Here is a 24,426-nt window from a genome sequence, read left to right on the forward strand (position 1 = left end):
ATAACACTGTTCTCAAAAATAGGCCTTGTCAAACTATACCTTTTCAAATATGCCCACCATTTTTCAGGTAGAGAATATTATCACATTTTTTTTATATATCCGTAAAAAGTTAAGCATCTAATCTTAGGTTTATTGAAACCCTTCCTCTGTTTTACTTGCTTGCTCTCTATTACACACACACACACGCACACACACACACACACACACACCAAAATAATAATTATATCATTACATTTCTGAAGAACCTCCAATAGTGTAAGTAACGCTATACTCAGATGGTGTAAATTTTCCTCTCTTCTTAAAGGCAGTCCTTGTGAAATCTCATTGATTGCAAAACATGCCAAACTCATCATTAGGCCAAGAAAATGATAATCTTCCCAACTCATGATACATTTTTTGAAGATACTTCTCTCATTGGTTCTCTCTAAAGAAATAACTCCTAGGAAGGGCTTCTTCCGCGAGTGCACATGTATGTTTCGAACAGATACACTTGATTTACTCCATTTGTTTTAAGCCAAAGAGTGAAAGGGAATCTTTGACAAAACTGTCATCTTTAAACCACGGTGATATTTCATTTTCCCCTCTGCACTATTTAGATTGCCTGGAACTGAAATGTTTCCAGCCGCTCCTATGTCCAATTTTTCAAAGCTGTCACTTCCTAGCAAATCTGCTTAAGCAAAATACTTATGTTGTTAGAAAACAGAACAAACATGCATTATAAAATACATTTCATTCTTTTTTTGCAGGTCAAAGTCTTCCTCAAGAATGGGAACTTGGAAGAACATGTGGAAATAAATTAAAAAATGACTGTGATGGATTGGCTTAAGTCAATGAATCTGGTGCACTTCTGATTAGTTTCCACAGATACACTTGGACTTAACTCAGTAGAGTTTTCCACACAATAATCTTATAATCAAAATGTTATTTTCAATGCACTCACTAAAGGTCATTAAATTGAAAAAGAAAAAAAAAAATCCAGAGGAAAATGAGACATTGAAAGATGACCATGGTTACTCTTCCTCAGTCCATGTCTGTAGCACCTATTATAATGTACTTGTCAACATTCTCCGTCCTGGAGGGTAACAAAAAATCACCAAGTGTTACACTTATAGACCTCTAGCTTTTCTGAATTATGAGCATCATATCCCACAGTACCTGACTAAATAAAAGCATAGCGGAAACAAAATGCCAAATCATGATTAAGCAGCTTCCAAAATGTGAGAAGAAATATGTTTTTAAAAGATTCAGTCATACAGACTTGAAATATTCCTCAATATTCTCAACAGAGAGCAGACTTTCTGGATACACACATATACACATCCTCCTAATTGTGTATATGTAGATATGCAGCGTATATATGTATCACATGTGGAACTTTTTTTTTTTCCCGTGTGTGCATGATTACACAATTCTGGCTTAAATCTCTCCAAGTTTCTGCAATAAAAATTACCTAAGAGTTACAATTCCTTCCATTACTTTAAGAAGCTAGTCGTGTCTCAGCAAAAGCCAAGACTGCTTATGGTCTACAATCTGAAACCCAGTTCTCTCTTGTCACCTTAACACTATATCTGACACCCTTTAACACCACAAAATCAATACCCTGGAATGTCATGGTTCTCTGATGGCCCACAAAGTCAAGGCATAATCAATTTCAACTTCCTTACTGGACAGAAATAGACTTAGACAAATAAAAAAAAAAGATTTCATTCAAGTTAAATTCAATAAAACAAAGGACTAAAGGTAGAGAGAGTCAAAGTTGTTAGAATTCAGTCCAATGCATTTAAACTGAAATCTAGACCCAGTTTCAAATCCAACTAAATTTCACATTCAGCCAAAAGGTATGTATCAAAAATTCGAACAAGCCTAGAACCTGCTCCAATCCCCGGATTAAGAAATACTGCCCATTAATTATCTGTGCCTATGTGTGTGCCTTTGCTTCATTGCGTTAATAAGCGGTAGCGAGAGGATGACATCTGAGTTCTTTACTGTGTTTCCCTACAAAAGAGGATAATTTTTGGCTTCACTGTTCAGGAAGAGCAGGAATCTTGTCTTTCTTACCATAAGCTATGTATCATGTCCCTAGAACAGACCATTTAGGGTTTACAAAGAGTATGCCCTTAATATATATTGAATTAGTGTATGGAAATCAATGCATGCATTAAATATAATCTGGTACCTAAACTCTACTGAGGGCAAAATGGTCTTCTTTCTTGTTCACAGCTGAAGCCATGGCTTCTATGTTGCGCAGCACATAGCAGGGACTCAGTAAACATCTGCTGATTTGAATGAATAAAGAATGCCTCCTCTTTTATTAGTCACTTTCTAGTACTCTGTGGAATTGAAAGTATAGAGTGTGGACTTCAAAAGATGTTTTCCTATAATGAATGAATGAATGAATAAATAAGTAAATAAATAAATAATTGTAATTTAAATATATATTTAAATAATGTATTAAATAAATATTTAATTAAAAAAATATATGTGGTTTTAGTTTGCTCCCAAATTTTGATTTAAATACAAACACTTATTATTTAGTCATGCTTAGGAAAGCCAGGCCTGAGAGTCAGGAGACATGGAGTGCAGTTCAGGTTCGCTAAGTTCCTATGGAACGTTGCCTCTCCAGACCTCTCTAGTCACATGTATAAAACGTAAAGGAGGGATATGGAGAGAACGCGGTGGTCCTCAGGTGTCCTCTTGGGAATATGTAGGTATATACCCTCTTGGGTATGTGCAGAGATACGAGTTCAAAAGAAATCAATGAAAGAGGCTCTACAGGTCAGAGAAAAGCTGGAAAGCAATCTTATTAAGAGAGTTAAAAGAAACTGGAGTTATTCAATTGAGCAAAGAAAATGCTGAAATGCCTAAGTGAAGTAAACCTTTGTCGGAGGTCTTACAGGCGCGTGGTCCCAAGGCCTGAGTTACTCCTTCCAGTCCTGCTAAGGCAGACAGCAGAGGTTAGCTCACTCCCTTGTCTTCCTAGGCTATTGCTACCAAAAGTAAAAAGAAAAACACGCCCCCATCTGGCTTTCTCCTAGGGGAAGGGATGTGACAAAATTCTGGCCAAAAAGATACAGCAAAAAGTCTTTGTGGAGGGAACCTCTCAGGATAAAAAAGAAAGGTGGTCACGGAAAGTTTCTCATTTTTCTTTTTGTTTCTCTTCCTTCTCCCTGCCTGAAATGGGGACAGAGGGGCTTAGAGGGGCAGCATCCAATTTGGGAATAGGAGAAGGAATACCCAAACCTGAGGACAGTGGAGCAGGAGGGAAGCTCACTAAAACTTGCTGCCTAATGACTTCCTGAATCTGATTATAAGGAAAAAGTAAACCCCTCGTTTAACTATGGTTAATGTTTTACCAATTACTTGCAGCTAAATGCATTAAGTGACATATCTGCTAAGGGAGAAAACAGAGAGAAGGATTAAAAAAAAAGAAGAAAGGGGTGCCTGGGTGGCTCAGTTGGATAAGTGTCTGACTTCAGCTCAGGTCATGATCTCAGGGTTTGTGAGCTCGAGCCCCACATCGAGCTCTGTGCTGACAGCTCAGAGCCCGGAGCCTGCTTCCGATTTTGTGTCTCCCTCTCTCTCTGTCCCTTCCCTGCTCACGCTCTGTCTCTCTCTCTCTCAAAACTAATAAAAAATAAACATGAAAGAATTGAAAAAAAAAACTAGAATAAAAATAAGAAACAAGTATGATTGCAAGGTTCCTTGTACTTGTAAGTTCCTCGATACTATTAGGTATCTAATACAGGGCTGTGGGTATCCTTGGTCTGATCACCCACCATGGTTCACAAAATTTTATATCACTGACACCATGCAGAAGGGAGGCAGTTTTTCAGTGTAAGAAGCTCTAAATCAAGAATCAGAAGACATGAATTTTAATTCTGGCTCTGTCACTTAATAACGCACTTAACTTTCAACAAGGGTTTCTTCAATATGAAATCAAAATCATAACATTTAGCTGATAGGGAGGTTGTTAGGATTAACAATATAATGTGTACAGAAACAGTCTCAAGTGTCCAGTGCTTTACCAGTAGCTATTTATATGAAATAACGTTGGTAAAACACTTAGGTTTAGGTTCTGGAACACAGTGAATGCTTATTTATTATTATCACTGTTGTTATTATTTGACAGTGTCTGCCCATATTATCTTCTTTTCTAGAATATCATGCCACAGAGGTTGACCCTAAGCATACTCCTTTTGCCTCATGACCCATGTCTCGGGATCATGGCTGATTGAAACAAGATTCAAATCTTAACCCTGATGGAGTTAGATTTTCTCTCTCTGGCATTTGAAACTGGTACCCAGAAAAAGTACCAGTCTTGTAGGCAGATGGAAATGTAGTTAGGTGTACTCAAGAAGTATGGAGTTATCAGCCATAGTTGACCTTGGAGAGTAGAAAAAGTAAAAAGATCATCTCCAAAGCAGGAAGAAAAAGCGGACGCACAGATATAAGAGAGGCAGGGTCGGTGAGAGAAAGCAGGTGCTGGTGAAGTTTAATGTCCAATCCAGCTCTGAAGACTGAGTTCCATGCTAACATAATATATCTTGAGCTAATTTCTTTTGCAGGCAAAGAGTTGCTAACTAAATAAATATATTTGTTTTGGTTTTAGCATTGAAATGTGTTACTTAGCTATAAAAAATCTGAACCTGTGAAAGTTTTATCAGGTCATAGATAATTCCTTTCTGTTTTACGTTACCTCTATGATTTTGACTTAACAAGACATAGAGAATCCAAAACAAAGAGTACTTCCCGATTTATTTATGATTCCTAATGGCTGCAACCATTAAAGAAAATATGAGATTAAAGTCCTGAAGCTACAAAATATTTTTAAGCCGTGTGTCTTCTTGCAAGGTAAATCAAATGAAAATCATAGTTATATATACAACTTTCCACTTTTCTCTCCTGTGAATAGCAAAGAGCCCGAGGAAGAAAATACAGATTTTAGGCACCAGGAAATGGAACTGACCCATTTCTAAACCTCTCTGATTATTTAGTGAATGCTAAGATCCTCCGCGTACATCATGGTACCCGAACTCTAGAATCGAAGTATGGGTTTTCTGAAGGTGGGTACAGCCAAATTGCCAAAAGCTTTTGGATGGAGTCCCAGAATGCGAGGGTTTACGTGTACGGTCTTGTTTTGTTTCGTTGACAATGAAGAGAAACTCTTGAGTTTCACTCTAATCCTGGTTTCGCAATCACCCTTTTTCAGACGTAAGACTGTTCCAATATGGTCAGTTTTATGTAGGACAAAATTATAAATTGGTTCAAAATGAGAAGTACAGATTAATATAAGAAATGTAGGGGAATATTTCTATCTGGTGAGAATAAACAGATCAAATAACGCATGTGCCCTGTTTAAGACGTTTGGGTAACTTATTTTGCCAATGAAACATAAGCTTCCAGTGGAAAGAAGATTTATGACATGACCTTCCAGAACAGAGAAGACCCATATTTAGAGTGTTTACACCCAGTTTAAATTGTCACAGCTTAGATCTAAGCCACCTGATCATTTTTGGGATTCAGTGGGAAAAAAAAATAGTGATATAGGGGTGCCTGGGTGGCTCTGTTGGTTAGGTGTCTGACTTCAACTCAGGTCATGATCTCACAGTCTGTGGGTTCGAGCCCGGTGTCAGCCTCTATGCTGACAGCTCAGAGCCTGGAGCCCGCTTTGAATTCTGTGTCTCCCTGTCTCTTTGCCCCTCCCTTGCTTGTGCTCTATGTCTCTGTCTCAAAAATAAACATTAAAAAAATTTAAAAGTGGTGATATAAAGTAAGTTTATAAGCTTATATCTTGCATAGCTTCTTTAACAATCAGTCTTGAAGTGTACATGGATTGTTTTTTAAAGACGAATGATAAATTATGTTTGTTTTTTTTCCCCTCAAACTTTGCTTCATTGTATCATTTCAGCAATAACTGATGGAATCTTGTCATAATTATTAAATAAATTGTCTTCAATTTTCCAATTTCATTCTTAGGCATTTAATTTTGACAGGCTTCTAATTTCCAATGATCTGAAGCACAGATTATAACTGTAATTATAACTTCTATGCTAGAAAGGTAGTTAACGTGATGCAGACAATTAGTATTCGTGGGGAGGATGCATCTATAAAGAAAGAAAAGTGGTATATGTGATCACTTAGCCCTATATTCCCACCTGAGTTTCATATTTTCCCTCCGATTTACTTTACCCCAGTTTCCCTAACAAAACATGGGTAACAAGGCTAAGACGGTCAGTGCTATTTTTAATCGTTAAGAAGCAGAAGTCGTAAACCAGTCTCAAATCATAATCCCATAACGAAAGAAATCTGCCAAAATACATGAAAACAAGAATGATTTATTTCTTGAAAGAAAAGAAAACCCAGTGGGCTATTTCAAGCAAGGACAGGTGGAATTTCGTGCATTAGCAGTATCTGTGGGATCTACTTTTAGAACAGAGACTCCTCGTTTGAAAACAGCGTGAAAAGATACTCATCTGCAAGAGAAGGAAGCCCTTCATGGTCCTCTAATCAGAACATCGTGCCCTTATATCATCTGCCCTTTCATCTTTCAACTCCAAGCCTACTCCAGTGCTCCACTATCTGTGCAGCACTCTTCATAAATTCAATGGGTGTTTTGCAGAAACAAAGCCTGCAGGATTGGGCCTTTCGGACTAAATTTTACCTGCGTAATCAAGAGTATAGCTGAAAATGCCCATTAATGGTACAAAGCACCAATGATAAAACATCAGCTATAGAAAAGCCCTTTATGGACTAAAAATATCCCCTATGTAATCTATTCCTGACTTTGCAGGATAGCTCACCAGAATATTCACAATCAAAGCCATCCAAATAAATTCTTGCCGAAAAGTAAATGCTGCGTGAAAAGTGACCTCTTGGCTAAAGAGGAGTAGGGAAGAAGAAAGCAAAGAAAAAAAAAAGTCATTAGATATTTAAGTAATCTCATTTTATAGTTATTAAACTTTAAAGCACACAAAACCTGCAACATGGTAGATCTCAATGCGTTAAGATCCTCAAAACGGGACAGACAGCAGATAAAAGGGCCCAAATGAGCATGATGGAGTATGTCTCAAAACAGAAACGTCTCAAAATTAAGAATTAAGAAATAACAGCAAGCACAGCTAATGGGAAAACACACCCAGGGCGAAATTTCATTGTGAGTCGAGACCTGGGAAGGCAAGTCTTAAAGCCAAATGGAGGCTTATGAGGCAAATACACGCATGCCAGGCAGGCAGTGAAAAAAAAAAAAAAAAAAAAAAACCTTGAAAGAAGATCAACACAGATGGGAACGAGCTAGCTGACTTGCAGGAAGCCATGCGGAGTGACAGCTCCGCAGTGTCTCCACACCTGATCTGGCAGCGGGGGCCTAAGGGGCAATGCTGCAGCCAAGTCAGCGGGGGTCCTCCGGCAGATGTGGCTCCGCACTGGAGGCTGTGGGCCGGGGCGGGGCGGGGGGTGGGGGGCAGGGGGACTCGGTGCCCAGGAGCCCGCAACTCTGCACGTGGGGTCTCAAAACTACATAAAAATTAAAACTCGCTACTGGACTCACAGTTACTAAACTGGATGCAAATTCTACTTCAATTTCGGGGGAAATTTATCAGGAAGGAAATGTCTGCCAATAATCGCCGTGAAAACATTTACTTGCCCCCCATTCCATGTCGCTCACGAAATTCAATTACTTTAAATAATATATGAGCGTGGAAATAAAATCATTGCCCATATTAGATCCATTCGGTCATAAAAAAAAAAAACTACCTTTTTAAAGCTACCTGAAACTATCGTCACCTCCTAAACATGATTTGCTCCCCAATATTTGATTGAAGAAATTTGGTTTAAAGTGATGCTTTATATCAATTTGTGGTCACAGCAAATATCATCACCTGTTGGTCCAAAACTTGTCGAGTTGCTAAACACAAGTCCCTCTAAGAGAGGTTTCTAAGTGCTTTTGAAGACACATGAGAAAGCAGAATAACAGAAATTGAAAATCAAGTCATGGATAGGATGGTATATATAACCCACCAGCATCTGGTTAAATAAATTCATTGACATCGTAAAAAGCAAAAGAGTGTCTGTAAAACACTTTTCTCTTACTTGAAAACTTCCCACTCGGAATCTTTCACTTAGTTGCAATATTTATTGAGCCCAATTTCCTGCTTTTAGTGTGACTGAATTGCAGGGAGTTAATCTCAGATTCAGACTGACTGAGGTCTTTTCCTATCTCCTTTGCAAACGGAGCTTCCTGGGGAAGCTGAAAAAGAACCAAATGTTTCACAGCTGAGGCTGTGCACCTGACCTTCTTTTGGTGACAAAATTTTACTCACTTTTTTAAAGGTCTGGCCTTTCCAGTATTAAGCAAATAAGAGATTAAGATGTAAAGCCTACAACTTGTAACAGCCGGTGAATTTAGTAAATGTATATTCATTCATGGAATTAAACAACACATTCGGAAATCAAACAAAACAGAATTGCTAGGTCTTTAAACCTCATCAATGGATGCATAGCGGTAGACTTATGGTGCTGGCAGTCACATATCCATAGCTACTAAGAATAATCTATCCAAAAATAAGATAAAAACTTGCTGTTTTTTAAAATTGTTCTGTCTAGTCTTTCTGATTCTGAGTATCCTATTGCCACCGTACTATTATTAAACAGCCACCTCCAACAAAGCGGAAATAAATATCGGTTTCAATTGATGAAACTAGTAAGAATAAAGGATGAGAGGGGAGTTACCCACATTGGAATTTTGCCAGCTCTTCTAATGGTTTTAGTGTATTATGGCTTGAATTTTCCTTTCTGTTGATGTTTCTTTCAGTAAATTGTCAATAAGACGATATTTCTGAGAAGTTTAATTTTCTCAAGTTTCCAGTTCAATGTTCTAAGTTGCACAACAAATAATGAATTCTGTCTTACTAGTAAGATCTGATTTTGCTGTTTTACTTAAATTCACAAACCCTTTTTTCCCTCAGTACCTCTGGGAGACTAAGGGTCTCCTGACTGTTGGCAGAGCGACTAAAGATCTGCGGTTTCAATGAAAGGAAGATTTTCATCGGGGGCTGACTTTTTAAGAGCAAACCTTCACAGTTCTTGTTACCAGCTCTTTCCTTTTTAAACATGTACCTTGGACTTCTGTAGCAAAAGGTTTCAGATTGGCTGGAATATCCAACAGACACTACCCTGTGCTGTGAAGTTCCCGGCTCAGTATTTTCTCAGAGGCAAGTCTGACACTTGATAAATCATTAGCATCACTTCCTGTAGCACTGAAGTTTTCCCCTAGGGGCTCCGACTAACTAAAGGCTAATCACCCGTGTTTTTATTTAGCTCTTGAGTTCCGATTAGATCATAGTTTAAAGTGGATAACTGTAGTTGGCTAATTCTTACCTGCCAACCTAGTGAACAAAGACTACCTACTCAGGAAATATGTTTTATCTTCCTTTTTAACAAATCTATACCTTGCTATTGTATCATTAAATGTGAAACCATGCTGAGTTTAGCTGTTCAGGGGAAAAATACTAAAAAGATTTCAGTGGCCATATACTATCACTATGGGAATTCATACTGGCTAAGTTATTAGCGGCCCATTACTAATTTTAAAACTTGATGTGACAGTATAAAAATGCATCAGAAGCAGGTTATGTCAATAACAATGTATTATAGGTCAAACACACCCAACAAACATTTAAAAACAATTTATTGAATATTTGAGGTTGCTAAACATTGTCACAGGCGTTTCTTTCCTACTTATAAACCCATCGTTTAAAATCTTTTTGGTCGACAGTACATTTTTACGCATCTTTGTGAACTGAAATAGAATTGTATTGCTTAATTCCAAACTATCGCAGCTGGAAGAGAATGTGACAAATATGGCAAAAACTATAATACAAACGAAATCAGACATAACGCTCTAGAAAATGCCCTTTTTGGGGGCGCCTGGGTGGCGCAGTCGGTTAAGCGTCCGACTTCAGCCAGGTCACGATCCCGCGGTCCGTGAGTTCAAGCCCCGCGTCGGGCTCTGGGCTGATGGCTCAGAGCCTGGAGCCTGTTTCCGATTCTGTGTCTCCCTCTCTCTCTGCCCCTCCCCCGTTCATGCTCTGTCTCTCTCTGTCCCAAAAATAAATAAACGTTGAAAAAAAAAAATTAAAAAAAAAAAAAAAAAGAAAATGCCCTTTTTGGTATTTTTGTATAGAAAATATTACTAAAATATGGAAGACATTGTCTGCCTGCTTTTTTCTGACATAAATGGGTCCTTGTTTTACTAGTTTACATATAGATGCATATATATATATATATATATATATATATATATATAATTTTCATCTGTATATATAAAATTTGTCCCCTGAGATCTTATATAATACTTCTACAAATTTCACATTATTATGATATTTATAAATACAGATGTATCTCGGTTGAGTGGATTTAAAAAACGTGTTTGCCCTCCACACACTCATGCAGTTATATAATTAAAATTCCAAATCATGTATTGTTGTCATTCAGCACATCACAGCTCTTGTTAGGTCAAATCGTTTTGCAAGTGAATTCTTACAAAGGAAAACAAAATAGCAACCAAAGTTTGAATTTTAGTTGCCTATTTTAAAATTGTATGTATACTCTCCCAAATTTCTGACAGTTGTAACATTAGGTCAAACTTATCATGCAGTCACATTTTACAATTAAGCTGAGGTTCATGAAAACTCCTTTCTTTCTTTTTGTTTTTTCTACATGTAAAGGAAAAGATCCCACTGGTATGGAGTCCCCAGCTACTGTTTCTGGTGACGTCTTTTCCAAGCCCACTAGTGTCTTTTAACAGGCGTCATTTGGTTCTCGTCTCTGTCTCAAAGGAGTTTGGCTCCTCCCCACTCCCTCCCAATTATAAATATGCAGGTTAGATAATTGACCCACCGCATTGACTGACACAGGGACTAAATGGAACAGGCTATCTTCCAGTAAACCACTAACAACAGGTGAGAAAGGAAGTGCTAATTAATCAACCTTAATATCTGAAGTCATTATTGACTCAAATCCTCTGATACCTTCTTCAACTCTCTCATCTATTAAAACACCCTCACCTTCTTACCCACGCACACACCTCACACTCTCATCAGAGAACACAGTGAAAGGTTTAAAAATTGCATAGAATTTTCAAATAAAACACATGGGCACACATGCATATATAACCTACTTTTTTTTTTCTTCTCCTTGGCATCCCAGATTTTACAATTGGGTCCTCAATTTTAAACAACTGTAAAGTCTAGAAAATACAACTGTGAACACAAATTGAAGAAGAGTGTATTCCCTTGGTCCATAGATTATCTGTTCACTCCCAAAGGCAAAATCAGAAAAAACAAAAACAAAAACAAAAACAAAAAAACAGAACCAGGTATGGGAAGTTCTTTAGGGCCCCTAAATTTACCAGAGGTTACCAAGACCTAAAGATAACTTTCAGAATATAAACAAATGCATACACACATACATACATATTTCAGAATATTAATAATGATACAGAAAAATCTGTCAGACAACTGCGAGTCTCTATTCCAGACCAGAAGGCTGTGATGGTTATATATCAAGCCATCGGCTGCCATTGGTAATAGGCCATTTGCTCTTTAATTTAAGGTGGCAAAATGGGATTTGGATATCAAGGTAGGAGGGTTTCTCAAGTTGTCATTCCAGACAGTCTGCAGGAACAATGGGCAAGAAAGGAGAAACCTTAATATGTAAATACTACTTTCCTATGTTTCTCACTGGACCTGAGTCTAGTGAAAGCGCCTGCAGACTACCCTTCTTTCCCTTAAGTGACCTCTTCTTGAATACAAAAGAAATCCCCCGAGCTGATCATCTATGAAAGTGTATAGATGAGCTACAAGACCAAACATTCAACAGGTCAACTGTATGCATTTAAGTATAATTAGGATTATAGCCTTCACCTCACATAACAATAAACATGTGGCGATACCTCACCTAAGGCCAGTAGCTCAAGGTTAACACATTTCATCTGCACGCTTCATTTCTTTCAGTGCCATGTACAGATTTAATGGCAACATTTACTTTTACATCTTTGAAAAATCTTCAGTCCCCAATTGATTGGGCACTGTTGCGCAGATAAACATGTTAGGGTAAATTATAAAATACAAACACTTTGTGATACTAAATTCTTGAGTCATTACTTAAAATCAGATACCAGGACAGCTCATTGAGCCTCACGAAAATTAAATCTATATAGTAACATAGCCGTTGAACACATATCTAATTATTTTGGGGGAAAATTTTCTAAAACGTGTTCCCTACTGACCTGAATTCTTAAAGGATACCTGAAGAGTCCATGATCATCATAAATCCTAATTAAACTACCTGAGTTAGTGTCACTGGGTGTCAATGACATATGTGTAACTTTCCTTTCTGGACCCAGGTAAAGATTCCCTCTTAAATACCATATATTTTATTTTATTTTATTTTTTTTTAACGTTTATTTATTTTTGAGACACAGAGAGACAGAGCATGAACGGGGGAGGGTCAGAGAGAGAGGGAGACACAGAATCTGAAACAGGCTCCAGGCTCTGAGCGGTCAGCACAGAGCCCGACGCGGGGCTCGAACTCATGGACCGCGAGATCCTGACCTGAGCCGAAGTCGGACGCTCAACCGACTGAGCCACCCAGGCGCCCCACCATATATTTTCTTTACATCTGAGTATCATTTACTACTGATATCACAGTACATGTACTTATTACTAACGCCTCTTCATTTGGGTTCAAACTGGCTGCTTTCACCAAGTTAGGAGTAGGAAGATAAATAAGCATGTGAGGTACATGTATGGATTAAATACGTAGTTTCTGAGTGAGGACTTGGCAGTGAATTATGTGAGGTTTCCCAAATACACTTGGTAGTACCTATTTCTAGTTACTCCGTGCTCCTTTTTGCTTTCTTTCCTAACTTTTATTTTTATTCCGAATAGAAAGGTTATACAGGGAATTAATGTTTAAAATGTGTAAATTTACCAAAAGGCAAGTGTGTGATTATAGTAAAGTAAGAAGAAACTTAGATACCAAACAACTGGGATGTAAGCAGCATAATCTTCCTTTTTCTCTTTCCAAATGGCAGCCTAGGATATTGAGACTCTATTTCATCATTAATGAGAAGGGATTTGGGAAATACTGGGATCAAAACCACAACTGATCCTGCAATCCCAGGCTAACAGAGCACTCTGGGATTATATTTCCTACTGACTAGACAGCTATACCCAGGAGGTAACAGCTGCACTTGATGTAACACTGTGGTTTACTGACTTGGTAATGAACGTAGCCTCAACAGTAAGAAGTTTCTAGACCTCCACATCCATATCAGATACGGGTAGATTGTTTTATATGAACAATTTAAGCAAGCCATTGGTATTCACTGAATCGTCTACATGTGAGAGATCTCCATGGTGAATCATCTGAAAAAATGTTTACCTCGAGTTTGACTTTCTTTATATTAGTATGTTCCTAAGAAATCTTACTCATTTGGCCAATGATTATACCGCCAGAATTAAAAAAGTTAAAATTTCAATTTGGCACCTGGATGGCTCAGTTGATTGGTTAAGCGTCTGATTTAGGCTCGGGTCATGATCTCACAGTTCGTGGGTTGGAGCCCCGTGTTGGGCTCTGTGCTGACAGCTCAGGGCCTGGAGTCTGCTTCGGATTCTGTGTCTTCCTCTCTCTCTGCCCCACCCCGCTTGCTCTCTGCCTCTCAAAAATGAATAAATGTAAAAAGAAAAAAAAACTAACAAAAAAGAAAAGAAAAATGTTAAAATAATACACCCATTTTAGGCCAAATATATTTAAATTGCAGTTTGTATGTATGTAAATTCATTAATGATAAAAAAATAAGTGGAGCTGGTAAGTTGATTCGTATTGAAATGACTAAGAAAAATAATATATTTGTTTGATTTTGTATTTGCCTTAATTTCACATTTTGTAAGTGGTTTTAAATTTTCAAAGTACTTGCTGCCTTAATCTGAAGATCTAATGCAATCCAGTCCAAGGCAGTAATAATAGAAGACTAATGTTTTCCATTTAAGATAATATTTTCTTTGGTCTTTGAAACTCCTCGAGGGGTAAACTATTTTAATTTAATAGCTTCAACTGATCTTCAAATATTCAGCAGTATTAAAAGCAAAGAGAGCCTTTTTTTTTTTTAATCAACCAAGTTAGAACTAAAATAAATGAAGATGTTCATAACATGAGTTCAAGAAGCAAGGGAAAAGAAGAGTAAATAACTTTTGACAAATAAACTTCTTTGAACAAATGATGATAGGATGTTGCCCTTTAAAAGCTGCAGCTCTTACAGTTTTATTACACATTGGCCCAGTCTAGCTATTTATTTGTTCATTCATATATTTAAGATAATGAATAATTGTCGGCAAATGGCCTTTGACTATAACATTTCTTGACTATGATGTCTCTTATTGCCCTGGAAGAAAAACACACTAATCTTAAAAATGTGAAATTCTTTTTTTTTTTTATTTTTTTAACGTTTATTTATTTTTCAGACAGAGAGAGACAAGGCATGAACGGGGGAGGGTCAGAGAGAGGGAGACACAGAATCCGAAACAGGCTCCAGGCTCTGAGCTGTCAGCACAGAGCCCGACCTGGGGCTCGAACTCACGGACGGTGAGATCGTGACCTGAGCCGAAGTCGGCCGCTTAACCCACTGAGCCACCCAGGCGCCCCAAAAATGTGAAATTCTTAAGAAAAAGCCACTCATGTAAAGTTTTGGCATTTTCATAATGCTTAGTTTTTGTGTCCAGTTCTCCTTACCATCCCACGCCAAGAATGTTTATTCCAATTCTGGGAAGTTAAGTGACATAAAAGATTAACATATAAATATAATCTAGTTACCTCTGAAATCAATTATCTGATGTATGTATACCACACAACATCTTGAACATGTCTATCTAAGACTTTAATGTTAGGAAAAAAAGCCTGCATTTCATTTAATTGTGTAAGAAATCAGCACACGCTCAAAGGCGATTGGCAGGTGTGCTGACAACACGTCGGACTGGTTCTGTCTCCCACTAGATTCACAATTTTGGACGCACCAGCCTCTGAAGCCCGAGTGCGTTCTAGCAAATAGGTAAAACAGCATACCTAGCTCACATTCCTGATGCATGGATTTTATAATGTGATGCATTTTAAGAACTTAGCTTAGTGCCAGCTATCTGATAAGCACAAAATAAAAGCATATGCTTATTTAGCATTACTGATTTGAAAGCAATCCTCTAAAGCTGTGTTGTCCGATGTGGCAGTCATTAGCTCCACATGCTTCCTGAGCATTTGCCATGAGGCTGGTCTGAAAAGCGACGATGCATTGTCACTGCAAAATACACACCAGATTTCAAAGACTTCATTTTTTACAAAAAGAATTAATAATTTTGTATTTATTAAATATTGAATGCTAAGATTTGACGTAGGGGGTTCAGTTAAATATGTAATTAAAATTAACTTCATCTGCTTCCTTTTTACTGTATTAACCTGACTAGTAGAAAACATAACATCGCGTGTTTGGTTTGCATTCTATTTATATTGGACGATGCCGCTGTAAAGTATTTTCCATACAAATGATGCAGGGTTTGTTTTCTTTGGTTTGGTTTGGTTTTGTTTTTATTGTAGGCACATGGCCTATTCCTGAGGTGAACAAAAATGGAATTGCACTTCCTAAAAGCTCCCCAGGGAATCTTTCGCAGTCAAAAATTTGAAAACCATTTCCCCAGGTTTTCGCACATGTTACCAAGAATCCAGCCTCATCTAAACCCTTCTATCTAAAAGTCCTGAAAGATTTGACCATCCCTACTTACTGTCTAATGAGTTTACAGTAAGATGTGAATAAGCGGTGTCCATTAAATAAATAGTGGTTCTTTTAGGCAAGCACCCAATCAAATGGTCAGCCTCAGGGTGAAGAGAACTTGGAGACATCTTTCACAAGTAGAGTTGAAGTATGTGGGTCGTTCTTAATTTAGGGCACAAAGAGAACTACAAAGAGCATGACAGGGAAGAAAGCACTCTGTATGATCCGATATGTTTCCGAATAAGACGCACAGTTGAGCTATAAAAGGATAGGTAAGAAGTGTCAAAACAAAAAGATGCTTTAATGAGTTGTGGTTCTTACATGTGCTGGGTTGGGAGGGCTCATTGCTGTCGTTGCCCCTTGAGGAACATCCTGCTATAGTGAAGTCTTTTAAAAGTTAATCTGATTAAGAATAAAACACAGTTTTACGTGTAAAAAATTAACATACTAAACTTGTGCAGTATAAAATCATATGACAAGCCTATGTGACTACCAAGAAAAAAGGCCTCAATTATTCCATTAATATTATAATAAAAGTTCACTGGTTGTTTATTCAATCTGTGTGCTCTAGTCTCTCGTGACAGAAACAGCAAAGAAGTGATAACAGGCAGCATAAGCATAAGCAAAATGTAGAGACGAAAAATAAAAGTTTTAGAAAAAAATACACGCATTAATTATTTTTCCTGTAAACGGGAAGAAAATACTATTAATATTTTTATTTCAGATACACAACAGCTCAGTCTAGTTCCACCTACTATCAGAACCACGAGCCATCAGCTAAAAAGAGACACAATCACTGACCAAGAGAGAAACCAGGACATTCGCTCTGATATAGTCTAACGGTAGCCAACAACTTCTTACATCCCTGGAAAGTGGAAAGAAGACTGGGGACAAGGAGATAAGAATTCTGGGAGAAGGAAAGATATAGCCAAGGGAAGGAGGATAGACAGGGGGATGTTAACATTGACACGTGTCTTGATCAGTAGAAGATCCCCTTCGTCCATCTGTCTCTCCGTCCTCTTTAACGTCTCACCGTTTCAGTAAGAGCGGTAAGACAGACTTTGTGAGAGGAATTTTGGCAAAGGAAGAGCCACACATATGTATAAATCCTGGGGAATACTGACCCTGAGAAGGGAACAATGGATCCTGACGCCTAACTACCATACTTCTTGAGGGTTTTTTTTTTTTCAGACATTATAATGCATATACTCTGACCATCTATTTCTCCTGTAGAGGTGTGATGTCAATGTTTTGAAGGAAGAGTTTAATTAACTAGGTTTCATTATGTAGGATTTAGAGAGTGGGATCAAACCAAGAGAAATATAACGTTAGCCTTTCTGGCCACATTAGTCTATGACAGGGGCAACTGAGTGGCTCAGTCAGTTAAGCGTCCAACTTAAGCTTAGGTCATGATCTCATGGTTTGTGAGGTCAAGCCCAGCATCGGGCTCTGGTTGTCAGTGCAGAGCCGGCTTCAGATCCTTGGTCTCCCTCCTTCTCTCTCTCTGCCCCTCCTCCACTCATGCTCTCTCTCTTTCTCTCTCTCTCTCTGCCTCAAAAATAAATAAACATAAATGATTATTTATAGTCTATGACCAAAAAGTAATATGTAGGATAGATCTGTTCTTAGAATGCAGATTCAGGAGTGCCTGCCTGGCTCAGTCAGTAGAGTGTGTGACTCTTGATCATGGGGTTGTAGGTTCAAGTCCCACATTAGGTGTAGAGATGACCTAAAAATAAAATCTTGAAAAAAATGCAGTTATGTATACCATACACAATGATGGTACTTTCTGTTTTTAAATTTTTAAATGTTTATTATTTATTTTAGTGAGAGAGATATAGAGTGTGAGCAGGGGAGAGACAGAGAGAGAGAGAGGGAAACGCAGAATCCGAAGCAGCTCCAGGCTCCGAGCTGTAAGCACAGAGCCCGATGTGGGGCTTGAACGCATGAACCGCAAGATCATGACCTGAGCCGAAGTTGGAAGCTTAACAGACTGAGCCACCCAGACACCCCAATGATGGTACTTTCCTGAATAATCTAGCATTTACTTATAAACTCATGTAAAAACGTATCATTTAAGTTAGATCATACCATTTTAGAGAATCGTTTGAAATGCGTTCTTTCTATATATATGTATGTGTATATATATATATATATGTACCTACGACTATATTTTATATAGTTTAACACATTTATTTATATTTCCATAAAGTTATACTTAAGATAACAAAAATTTTTAGTTTATATATTTTTTTCTCTTCACATAAAGATAAACCTCTGGTACTCAAAAATTTCCCATTCAAGTTCCATCTTTAGACTCTTCCCAGGAAACAGAAGCTTTATCTTTCTCTATAGAACACAGATTAGCATAAGTTGCCTGTTTGATTGGGTATCTTTTGTCTTTCAAAGAACCTTTACTTTCAGAATTTCCTAAAAGCTGATCCATCCAATTCTAGGAAACTCAATACCGTCTGCTTTATCATAAAAATGCATGACCTCAAAGTAACTATAAAATTGCAACAAGGAATCAGGATAGAGAATAAATGGAATGATTTCTATCCATAAAGAAGAATGCTGACATCCTTGATCTGATCACCTCAAAAGCTTCCACCAAAGAAATAAAACAAAAGGAAAGCGACACAGATACAAAAACTTTATCTGAATGTGCTAGACTAAAGTTTCTAAGATCGACATCTACTAAACTAATTAGAATAGCTGCATCAGTAACTTCTCAGACAACATACTCTCTTCTCTGCAAGTTAAACAGCATATGAAAGAGCAATAACCAATCCACAGTTGCTAAGTTACCCCAGTGCAATGTCACACATTCCCAGCCATGTTTTTCTCCCTTCCTGTCCATAGAAGCAGACAGGTGCGTTTATCCTATCTGCCCTTTACTGCTCAGACAACTGTCATGCTATTGTAGATGGAGATGTGCTTTTTATCTTTGTGAATATTGGCTTTCTTCAAATATGTACGTGTGGGATAATAACTGCAATATCAAGAGCCTTCCAGGCAATTTTCACAACCAAAGTCACAAATTTACCAACAGTAACGGCTCACAATGGCAATGTAAGATAAATGTTTTAAATTCTTATAAGGTATCCCACTTGTTTGCCGGTCTTCCAGTGCCTTCCTATGCATTCAGAGTAAAACCATCTAACCTCTGGTTCTCTCTCCACGTATCTCTAATACTGTTCCCCACCTCACCCTGCCACTCCCCTTCTCTTACTCTTCTGGTCTCTAGTACTGTGCCTCAAGTATCCAATGCATGTTTCTAAACTACCCTCAATGTTCCCTCCGCCTGGAGAGATCTTCAGTTCCCAAATGGTTTCCTTTCTTTTCTGCGTTATGCCTTTCTCAAACAGAGCCTTCTTTAAGGCTTTCATTGACAGTCATATTTAAAATGGCAGCCCTTCTTCGCTGTCCCCTGGCATTTCTTATCTCTTGCCTCTGCATTTTTTTCATAGTACTTGCCACCATCTAGTCTTATACTTTGTTTATTTGCATCTTATTAATTGTCTACATCCCTCCAGTAGGCTGTAAGTTCCACGTGAATGCTTTGTATCAGCGATGTTGTTTGCCATAGCTCAGTGCCTTGAGTACTGCCCGGCACAGAGCACGTTAAATATGCATTAAATAAAAATGTGTCGTTTGCATTAATTTTTTTGATCAGCCAAACTATTCTACAAGCTTTCATTCAGAGCCTACTATGTATTGGACATTGTAGAGTCAATAATAAATTGGATATAATCCTTTTTCCCACAAAGCTCACATTAGTGTGGGAAAAGGTATTAAAAATAATTTGCAAGGCAACGTGATTAGTGTATGTTGAACACAGACCAAAGAAGAACAACTCATGAAGTGTGGGAGGTAGGGAAAGCATTGCATAGGAAGTGACATTTGAGCTGAGTCATTGAGTCATGAAATACAAGTGTTTCTGAGGAGTGGAGAGGGATCAAAGGACATTGTGGATGGAGAAAAAGGAATGTATCAAGGCACAGAGCTGATAAAAGGAAAATAGGGACAAGTGGCAAAGAGCAAATAGTTTGCTGTGGCTACAGCAGAGAGTACTTGGGGAATAAGATGGATTAATTCATTTGCTAAAAATCTTTTTCTTGCTCAGCTCATTGGAAGCCAGAAGGAGGAACAGAGGTGATGTCCTGGCAAAGGGCGATAGTGAGTTCAATTCTGCCCATTTTACATCACGACCTGAGACACAGAAACACAGAAACCAACTGTCATTTGCAAACAGCTCTTCTGGTAGGTAGTGACTCCTAAAATAAAGAATATAACCCTTGATAGAGGCTTTGGGGATAACACAAGACAGGAGTGAGAAATTTGGGGAAACGTTCAGAGATATAGGGGTGCACCTCTTATATAGTGACAGCTGTTTTTGTAAGCCCTAGGGGTAGAACTTCATAAAAAATGTTGTCCAGCGAAGCCGAAAGGTACAAACTTCTCAGGCAGAGGTGGCTTAGCAAGAACAGTTGTAGGAAGGGCATGGGGCACAAACCAGAGAGTAGGGAGCTGACAGCTAAAAGGAAAAAGATGAAAAGAATACAGTGTGTTAAAGATTCTATCTTATGATTAGAAGGATATGAAGAAGTTGATACTTTTTAAGATGTTAGACATCTGATCAAATGTGTAAGTAGAAGAAAAAGACCTAATGGGGAGAGAAAGTGAATATAACTCAGGTAGGGAATGATTTATGAAGCATTATTGGAGGGAAAATATAGGGGATGGAATGACATATGGATAAAGACTTTAGCCTCAGCAAAAATAAATAAATAAATAAATAAATAAATAAATAAATAAATGTGTGACTTGATATACAGGCTTTATATCCATAGGTAGGAAGTGGCTGTAATATCATTTGGGATTTCTGCACAACAGAATGGTTAAGATCAAGGTCTCTAGCCTCAGATGCTCTAGGTTCGAGTTCCATTTTTACCACTTGCTGGCTATGACATTGGCAAGGGACCGACCTCCATGTGCCTGAGTCTCCTCCTTTGCTCAGTGGGGATGCTAATGATTCCTGACTGACTGGGCTGTTATAGAGAATCTACAAATCAATCTCTCCTTGTCAAGGTCTTAAGATAGCGTCTGGCACTGCTTGGTCACTATATAAGCCCTTCTTGAGAATATAACTTAGGAGGGCAAAGGTGTTTCAAGGGTTCAGATCCAGAGGTTTCTTTCTTTCTTTTTTTTTTTTTTTTCTTTTTTCTTTTTTTTCTGTAAGGAGCAGTGAGGCAGGAGTGTGGGGAGGTGAAAGCACCATTCAGGGTCTAACAAGAAGCTTATTTATAACTCGCTTTCATGTGTAAATTCCTCTAGATATAAACAATTACAGAGAGAAGCAAAAAACGGTACCATCACCTCCAGGCCCCAGCAACAGATAGGGAGAACAGTAGCTAGTTATAAAATTAATAAAAATAAATTTTACTTTACACACACACACACAGGGCTTTCAGAATTTTACCAGCTTAAAAATAAGAGATACATCTGCAATTTCAAACACTTGGGTCATTTAAACTTCTGAGACCACGTACATTTGAGTTTCACTGCCCCATTGATATTATAGAAGAATACAAATACCGCAAAATGCTAGGTGAGGCCAGTCACTGATTTTAAACAGAGAGAAGCTGTGAAGTCAGAGCCCTGGGCTCCCACTGAGTTCTATTTCTTAGATGGTAAGCTAGTTATTAAGCATTGAGTCTCAGTTTTTCACCCAAGAAAATGGCACACAAATAATATTCATCAGCACCAAAAAAATGAGATGACCCACTCAGCCTAAATATACTTGGCTAATGTCTGGTATATAATAGATGCTCCCTCAGTGTGGATTTCCTTAAGCCTTCATTGTAAATAAAATTATTGAAGCCATGTGAACACTGCCAGGCAATTATGGACACTCATCAGAAATCCTGACCACCCATCTACTTGTTACACCAGGCAATTAGATCATGTAAAAAAATAAATAAATAAATAATAATACATATGGGTTTCTAAAGGGTTGACTTAAAATATTTAAATACCAAATCAAATCAGAGATAAAATACTGAAATCCTTTAAAAGGGTATCTGTATGTCATATGAAAAATGATGAATCTCCTTAAATGTCTTACATACTTCCCTGAATAGTATTATCTTGTGACCTTCATTTTTTTACAGTAATAAAAGTACCTTGATCCTGACAAGATTTATTGTTTCCAACTAATATCTCCTGCATTGCGTGTGAATTTCATTCCCATTAACACCTTACCATTTAGGACCTTTTAATTCATAACTTTTGCAAGCATAAAACACCTTAGACCCTAAACAATCTAAAATAAATCAATATATCCTATTTTCTGCAAAAGAAAGGGAAAATAATAAAGCGATATATTTCTGCTCACATTGCTGGGGCTGCTTGAATATGACAACCTCCTTCCTTTTCACCTGATAAACCACTAAGGAATGCTTAGTCCTTGTCTGATATGGAGTTAAACTTATTTCAGGACGCGTCCTAATGAGTCATGGTAAAGGCTAATAGTAACCCCTTCTGCTACAACCTGCTCTCTCTTCCCAGTCTTTACAGCAAATCTTGATGGTTTTAAGGAATTCCGAAGGGCTGACAGCTTGAAGAGATTTAAGTGTAAGTTACCACTGACTGCCCAACCTGAGTCTGATTTAACAAGCCTGTGTATAGAATGTGTATGGGAATGTATATCAGAAACACAGAGGGCTGTTATGGTTATGTGTCTGTTATCAGAAACACTTTTAGGCAAAATCAAGGTTTTAATCAGTAAATTTCATAGTCGTCCAATTTAATTCATACTTTATTATAAATTATAGATACAGTGATTTAGCTTTTCCAAAAAAAAAAAAATTACTTATTTACACGTTCAATCAAGTCAGAACCGGTAATTACTCCTTTGTGAAGGGTATTTGAAAGAGGCTACCTCGCAATTTTTTTTTAATTTATTCCATATGTAATTTTTTTATGTCTTCATTCTAAATTAGAATATTAGGAACGAGCCCCAAAGAGTGTAGGTGTTTAATAAATATTTGCTGAATGATAGAAGAATCCATTTGTCCTCTAACAGGGACGAAAAGGTCATTGCTGTGGAAGCCCAGCTCAAACTTGGCCTGAGCCCTGTGTCAAAAATCCACAGGTCACATAAGAAATGTCTGTTTGCCTCCAGTGCACTTTCACCCATTAACGTAGCAAAATTTGTAATTTATGTGCAAACATACCTCTTACGGGACTCTCCATCACTTAACCATATGACCGCTCAGAAAAATATGCTGTTCATAGATTACATCAACTATGTATAAACTGAGGGACTTTCATTCTGTGTCCTTACCAATAAGAGAGAGAGTTATAAAGGTTATCTCCCTCCTTACAGTTAAAGATACTTGAAAGGAAATGAGATATGCACCAGAAATAAAACGAATGTGTATGGAAGAGTTAAGAGAAATGTTCTGACCTTGTCTTTTGTAGCGCCCATTATTGTTTATAATGACTTACAGAGTTGCCCAGGCATGATGCTGACATTTATGGTATTTTATCTTCCATACCAGCCAGCTGAGAACTCTCCCACTTTCATTAATATATTTTAATCAAAGATTCCTGGAATCTAAACGCTTCTCATTCCTTTCAGAACTTCCCAAAATCCGTGACACCAAGTTCAAACGCTCCCATCCTGAAGCCCTGATATTTTTAACTGACTTACAGTAATAATAACATCACTTGTTTACCCCTTGAAGAATTAATTACCATTTACTTAAATATCAGCCATCTATGTGGGGCCAAACATCTTTTTCACAAGATGTGTCCCATTTATTTCTAGGTATTTTCACCCCTAAACAAGAAAGCTAAAGACTCCGGTTTTAGAAGCATCTGGGTTGAAGTTCTGCAGGCAACAAGAATCCAAAGATTCTGACCGTCAGCAACCAAGGAAGGTTTGCAAAAAGTGTTAACCGCGAAGGACGAGTCCACATCTAATATTTATTTGTATGTTAAACATTCCTCGCTTTCAGATCACAAGGTCGTTTTGAACATGTATTATTCTGAAAAGTGGACATATTGAAGCTAATTACTCAATTAAAATGATTTTTGTTTTTCAAGTTTCAGGTTTAAAACTAAAGAGGAGAAAGCAGATAGCTGCTGCTACCCCCTCACTCGTGGCATCAACCCTTGGTTTGGAGATGTGTTGAAAAACTTGATGGCCCTGCTCTATCAGGCCAAGGAAGCCAACCAATGCCACACGCAAGATGGCAGCTGGAGAAGAGTGGAAGGGTAGGAACTATCTAAACATACTCTTTGTCTTCAAAGACAATCATGTTACTTCAGTTTCCTCTCTAACATGAACTACAGAACAAACCGTATTCTACCCTCTAAAACCCTGAGAGCCACAGGTTTATGATTATAAAACAGCGAAAAATTGCATTTTAAAGACAGTAGTGGGTAGGAAGAAAACCACGTGACCAAAATATTTTCCTCGGGGTGCCTGGGTGGCTGAGTCGGTTGGGTGACAAACTTCTGCTCGGTCATGATCTCACTGTTCATGGGTTTGAGCCCTGCATTGGGCTCTGTGTTGATGGCTCAGAGCCTGGAGCCTGCTT

General features: G+C 37.9%; 1 protein-coding gene and 1 long non-coding RNA gene across 10 annotated transcripts in view; both read right to left on the reverse strand.

Annotated features, from left to right (window-relative positions):
* Positions 1-24,373, reverse strand: LOC123596087. Its single transcript, XR_006711519.1, has 3 exons — positions 19,880-24,373; positions 1,556-1,562; positions 1-11 (listed from the first exon to the last, which is right to left on the reverse strand). It is a non-coding gene; the product is annotated as an uncharacterized LOC123596087 (long non-coding RNA).
* The window catches only part of PCDH7 (protocadherin 7), a 427,585-nt gene that overhangs the window by 371,211 nt on the left and 31,948 nt on the right, over positions 1-24,426 (reverse strand). The gene's annotated exons all lie outside the window — the stretch shown is intronic.

Source organism: Leopardus geoffroyi, chromosome B1 (assembly GCF_018350155.1).
Source record: "Leopardus geoffroyi isolate Oge1 chromosome B1, O.geoffroyi_Oge1_pat1.0, whole genome shotgun sequence".
In the NCBI taxonomy this organism is placed as follows: Eukaryota; Metazoa; Chordata; class Mammalia; order Carnivora; family Felidae; genus Leopardus; species Leopardus geoffroyi.